This window comes from Lagenorhynchus albirostris, chromosome 3 (genome assembly GCF_949774975.1).
Source record: "Lagenorhynchus albirostris chromosome 3, mLagAlb1.1, whole genome shotgun sequence".
Classification (NCBI taxonomy): domain Eukaryota; kingdom Metazoa; phylum Chordata; class Mammalia; order Artiodactyla; family Delphinidae; genus Lagenorhynchus; species Lagenorhynchus albirostris.
This window is the reverse complement of record NC_083097.1, coordinates 114896776-114903402: the sequence shown is the minus strand read 5'-3', so window position 1 is coordinate 114903402 and position 6627 is coordinate 114896776. Positions and strand designations below refer to the sequence as shown.

General features: G+C 41.2%; 1 protein-coding gene across 1 annotated transcript in view; it reads left to right on the top strand.

The window, feature by feature from the left end:
- Window positions 1-604: 604 nt before the first annotated feature.
- FAM13B (family with sequence similarity 13 member B) overlaps window positions 605-6627 on the top strand; it is a 90638-nt gene continuing 84615 nt past the window's right edge. Inside the window, exon 1 of the mRNA XM_060143668.1 lies at window positions 605-803. The gene's annotated coding sequence lies outside the window, so the exon portion shown is untranslated. The remainder of the gene's footprint in view (window positions 804-6627) is intronic.

The window sequence follows — 6627 nt, the reverse complement described above, 5'->3', positions numbered from 1 at the left end:
CGGACAGGGTCCCCCATCTAACCTCCGTCGCTGAGAATGGGAACGTGACTCACCGCTTCAGTCTGCCCGGAGGTTTCTGTTAAGATCTCGGGCTCCTCACCTAGATAACTGCACCCGGGTTTTTCTGGCGTCCTGCAGGTGGGCATGCTCCCTCCGCAGACACCAGGAGTGACCTCGGGCTGCCGGATTTGACCTTCATGACACCTACGCCCTCTCCCCACTTTCCTCTATCTTCTTTTCAACATCCCCAGACTGAGGACCCCCAGACACCTCCCTCCGGCCCGCGCCCTGCTTCTCACATCCTAACTCAGGGGACCAAATTTGGGGTGGGAAAAGCCCGGCGTCTCTAAAGCCCACGGACTCCAGGTCTGCGGCCGCGGGGCTTTGGGGGAGGCCCTCCCTAGCTACGCGCTCGCCCCGCCCCCGCCCGCGGGCCCGCCCCTCCCCTCCCATGTACGTCACGTCCGGCCCAGCCCCTGCCAGCCCTCCGCCCTCCGCCCTCCGCCCTCCGCTCTCCTCTCGCTCGCCGTTAAGGAGGCTCTGCGCCTCAGCTACAGCCTCCGTCTCCGCTCCAGCCGCATCCTCCGTGTCTCTGCCGCCGCCACCGCCGGGGGCATCCGGGGGTCGCCTAACGGGCTGGCCCTGCGCCACAGTCGTCGCTTCAGCCTCCCGCCAGTGGCGGCCACAAGAAGAAGCTCGCTGGCCGCGGAGCCACTTGGGGCCTCAGTTCTCGCCCTCTTTCAGTTGCCGCGGGTTCTGGAGAAGCGGCCGCGGCCGGGGAACTGGGCATCGAGGTTCCAACGGTAGGTGAACGGGCGGGTACTGCGCATGCGCTGGTCCCTGTAGCCGCGGCCCTCCCCCTTCTGCCTCCCCCCAGCTCCGTGTCCCACCCGCGCCGGCTTCAAGGGCTTTGCACCTCGGGGTGCGGGGGATCCCGGGCAGTGCCGTTGCAGGTGCAGCATTCCATAGAGAGGGCCCCCTTTCTCCTAGAGCAAGAGAAGGTGAAGATGTGCCCCTGGCAGCCAGGGGGTGTGGCAGTCTTCGATTTTTCAGCCGCTGCAGTGCGCGTGAGCGGGTGTGCCTTCTCACCTAGCTCCCCCAAAGTAGAAGGCACAGCTCCCCACCCTTGTTTGCTAGCCTCCCCTGCACCCCGGACCTGCTCCGCCTCCCTGCCCTTTTCCTTAAAGCTGGGCAGTGAAGTTGATGCAGAAAAAAAAAAGTGTGGTTTAATCTGGGCTCAACTGCGCCCCTTTTTAAGATCACGTGAGATGAGTGGTTGCTGACTTCCTTAGATCGTTCAGAGAATATAGCCAAAATTGGGCTGTTGGTGCACTGGGGACTTGTCTAGAATGCATTCTGCATAGGCCAGGCTAGAGAGGGTACAGCGCTGTTTCAGATGAGGCGCCTGGTTTCCAAGATAAGGTATTAGGAAATTGAATCAGTTGGCACACTTGCCCAGTGGGAAATTGGTAAACTTCAATTAAAAAATCAATTAAAAATCAAACTGACTTTTAGAAAGGCATTTCATTCTGCTCCCCATTATGCCGTCTAATCAATGAAAAAAGTACCTAAGATTGGGCACTTACCTTATTTTCAAGTTGATGATAATCTAAAAATGGCAACTGGAACCACAGTAATGCAGATAGATTATGAACATTAAATAGCTGAGATGCACTTACTTTTAAAAGTGGACATTAAAGGATAGTTTTGAATTATTGACTTTCTGGGTTAATGTGAGGCTGTGTCTTCAACTTTCCTTTTTGTAACCTTGCATGCAATACTTGTTGGCCTGGTTGTCTCTCAGGTACTGCATTTAGTAAGTGCGTACTAGCTGAATGGAATTGAATGAACTGGTTATTATTTGTATATCTATCGCGAGCTCCTTCTTACTTTCTTAATCTCTGCTGCTTTTAAAATTTGGGCAGTATTTTAAATAATTTAATTGTGTTACCAGTTAGGGATCTGGAACACATCTTAAATGCTTGGAAAGATGTAGAAAGGCTTATCAGTGTTACAAAATTCTTCCTTAGGTGAAGTAAATGTTACATTGTGTGTTTTTAACTGTATATGTAGTGTTTTATTTATTAATATGAGTGTATAGAGTTCTGTTATTTTTTCTATCTTTAAAATTTGTATTTATTTAAAAAATTAATAGGCAATTTTTTTTAATTTTTATTTTTTGCCGTTCGCGGGCCTCTCACTGTTGTGGCCTCTCCCGTTGCGGAGCACAGGCTCCGGACGCGCAGGCTCAGCGGCCATGGCTCACGGGCCTAGCCGCTCCGCGGCATGTGGGATCTTCCCCGACCGGGGCACGAACCCGTGTCACACGCATCGGCAGGCAGACTCTCAACCACTGCACTACCAAGGAAGCCCTAGGCAATTTTTAGAGAAGTTTTAGGTTCACAAAAACATCAGGAAGTACAGAGTTGCTACATATCTCCTCCCCCACTGCATGCAATTTTCCCTCTTTTTTATATCTTGTATTAGTATTAAGTGTGTTTTTATTAGAATGCCATTGTTTTAGGACAGAGAAAATGACTGAAATGGATATATTGTGACTTGTCAGTTTTTCCCCATCAGTAAAATGACAGCTACTGTTATTATCATTTCTGAATAACCTCAGTCTGTGCATGGCTCCCCTTTGTTGTACCCTGACTTTAGTATTGGGAAACATAATAGGATAAATTGTAGCTATACTTTGAAAAAAATTGTGATAAATATACATAACGTAAAATTTACCATTTTAACCATTTTTAAGTGTACAGTTCAGTGGCATTAAGTACATTCACCGTGTTGTGCAACCTTTGGCACTGTCCATTTCCAGAACTTTTTCATCATCCCAAACAGAAACTCATAGACAGCAATTCCCCATTCCTTCTTCCTCCTAGCACGTGGTAACCTCTATTCTACTTTCTGTCTCTATAATTTGCCTATTCTAGGTACCTCATATAGGTGGAATCGTATAGCATTTGTCCTTTTGTGTTTGGCATATTTCATTTAGTTCATTTTCAGGGTTCATTCATATTGTAGCGTGTATCAGAATTTCCTTCCTTTTTAAGATTGAATAATGTATTCCATTGTGTGTATATACAACATTTAGTTTATCCGTTCATCTCTTGATGGATATTTGGATGTTTCCACATTTTGGCTTTTGTGAATAATGCTGCTATGAACTTTGGTGTACAGGTATCTGTTTGAGTCCTTGCTTTCGATTCTTTTGGGTACATACCTAGGAGTGGAATTGCTGGTAATTCTGTGCTTAACTTTTCGAGGAACATCTAAACTGTTTTCCAGGTGTGCTGCACCATTTTACATTTCCATTAGCAATGCACAAGGGTTCCAGTTTCTCTACATCTCCCCAACAATTGTTACTTCTCTTTGTTTGTTGGTTTGTTTGATAATAGGCATCCTAATGGGGGTGAACAGATATCTCATTGTGGTTTTGATTTGCATGTCCCTAAGAGTGATGCTGCACATCTTTCATTTGTGTATCTTCTTTGGAGAAATGTCTGTTTAAGCCCTTTGCTCATTTTTTAAATTGGTTTTTGTTTCTTTGTTGTTGAATTACTTTAAAAAAAAGTTACTTTAAAAAGTTATTTTGTACGTGCATTAAATCTTTTATCTGAAAACCTTATTGGTTCTTAAAATGAATGCAATACTGAAATTTAAAAAATAGAAATTGGGGTAAATTCCCTGGCAGTTCAGTGGTTAGGACTCCGCACTTCCATTACAGGGGGTATGGGTTCGATCCCTGGTTGGAAACTACCCGCATGCCACGCAGTGCGGCTAAAAAAATTAAAATAAATAAATAAACAAATAAATAAATAAATAGAAATTGAAAATTTCTGTTTTACACATAGGTAAACAACAGAGATTTTACATCTGAAAAAGGTTTCCAATTATTTAGTAAGTCACAGTATATTAAGCTCTCAATTAGGTATATATCAATACCGAGAACTTATTTCCATAACCTCAGCATTACAAAGGGGCACGCATTAAATGAAGATCCTATCCTCACTAATGAGTAAGATTAATGCTCCTAAACTTTCCTTTGTTTATAAAGTATTTTGTTAACATGGCTAGGAGCAGAGGAGGGGATTACTGGATGGAGAAAAAGGAAGTGTAGTATGTACACATGAACTTGACCTGAATCAGTGTTCCCCAAGTGGTGCAGAAGGCCAATATGTGAGGAGGTTTACTTTGGGGCCTTATAGAAGAGCCAATTTGATTGGACATGGAAATAATGAAGGATTTTTGGAATGGAATGTAATAAAGGCAGGTTTAATGCACCAAATCATACTCACATGAGATATTAATGGTAATGGCATTAAGAGTAACTCATTATCAGATTTATTTATTCATTCACTGGATATTTTTCTCCTTCTAAATATCAGAGATACATGAAGGAGCAAAACCCAAGCAGTTACTTGGTGATGGTTGCATAATTGTAAATTTACTAGACATTAAATTATACACTTGAAAAGAGTGAATTTTATGATATGTAAATTATACCTTAATAAAGCTGCTTAAAAAAAAAAACAAAACCCATTAGTGGACTTTAAGGAACTTATACTCTGTTGGGAGAAAGAAACTTTAAACAAACACAGAAAGGACTATATAATAAAACTTGTGATGAATGTTTTGGAGCCAAGGAATAACATGTCCTAAGAAAAACTGACAGGGGATATCATTAGGTTGGATGGGTTGGAGAAGGCCCCTCCAAGAATGGGACTTAAGTAAGAGCGGAAGATGAGTAGGAGGAAGTGAGGGGGAGAGCGTTTGAGGCAAATGAACCAGCATGTATAAAAGTCTTAGGTTGAGGAAGATGCAGTGGCTTGACAAGATAATTTAATGAAATTTATTGGATTTCTACTAGAGAAGGAAATACCCTGAATCTTTTCAGACAGGTTTTTACCTAGTTTTAGTGTATATTTTCTTTTTCTTTTGTATATGATGTATAATAATTCTTATATTTTTGGTTTTAAACAGTTTTCAGAGAGATGTCTGTCTGGTTTCTATTGCCCTTTTCTGGAATAGAAAAATAGAAAATAGAAAAACTTGAGTTGTTTACTTATTCTTAAAATATGTATTTTTGCTTTTATGTATCAATTGAAAAGTAAAAGTAAAAATAAAACTGAAAAACACTTGTTGATTGACATAGTAGGTGCTTAATATTTAGGGGGAAGGATGAGAGGAGGTTCTTTTTGGACACCAGTCATAGTGGATTAAAAATTTGGAAAGGTGAAAGAGCTCAAATTTAGGATCAGATAAGGTGAGAGAATTTTTATAGGAAAAGCAGACCATATAGTGGTTCATTATAGAATCACTTTTGAAACTAATGATTTCAAAAGATATATATTTTTTATGTTAAGGAGTATTCTAGTGTTTGAATAATGATTTTTGATTAGCAAGTACAGAATATTTAAGTGTTTTATGAATCACCTTTACGAAGTATCGTTTCATACATTTCAGTGAAATTTCAAACAATATTTTCAGTTTTGGTTGTAGTCATTGTTGCCTGAAAGAGCATCAGCCTAAAGGGCAGCAGACTTAGAGTTCTACTCACTAGTTTAGTGAGCTACTCACTAGTTAAGTGACTTTAAACCAGTTTCTTCAGCTCTCTGAGATTTTTTTTTTTTTCTTTTCTGAGAAAAAGTGGTAATCTGCCATGCTCATCTCACAGGGGATGGTTGTGAGGATTCAGTTGGATAGTGAACTGGAAAGTATACCAGAAATGATAGCATCATTTCAGATACTGGAGTTCTGCTGTTGTGTAGTGTTCTCAACACAGGAAATAAAGATGAAATCATATTTTTTGCTCTCAAAGTTTATAATCAAGTGGAAAAGACAGATACAAAAAATAAGTATAGTCAGTGCTTTTTTGTTCATTTCCCAGGTTCCTTTTTTTCCCCCCAGCGCAGTTTTTACACAGTCAGTGCAGAAAGAGAATGTTGTTCTCTCAAGGGACCCATTTGGCTAGAACAAGTTGTGGAATTACCTCCAATGGTAAAAAGAAAAAAGAAAAAAAAAGTGTATTGTAGTTTTGTATTAAAGAACAATAAGAAATGATATGCTAGTCTTCTTAAGACTGTACTCATTAGTAGGCCCTAGGTGAGCACGTTTTCAATGGAGAAACATAAAAGGTGAAAAGTTACCAGAATAGAGGAGTCTTGAAGAGTCAACATTTGTCAAAATTGAGATTATATGCATGCATATAATTGACTGGAATATGTGCTCTCTTTACATATATATGCTTTCTCAGGTATTTTGTGTTGCCCTCTAAATTGTAGAGCTGGTATTTTTGGGGGGGCCAGTCATTGTGTTGGTACTTAGTGGGAAGAGCTAATTTAACACATAACTCACTTTGACTTAATAGAAGATCATGCTAGAGTAGTGATCAGTGACCTTGGAGTGAATGTGGGGTAAAGGAACCTGTTGGGAGCCAGCTTGCTCCAGCACATTACAGGCTTACCCTTTCATCAGGAGACAGCATTTAAAGTGTCACCTTTTCTCATACTTTCATGAGTAAGATTAAACATCCCTCTACCACTCTTACCTGTTTTTCATGCACTGATATGTGAACCTTCTAAAACTCTACATCTGACCGATAAATATCTCAAAAGGTCA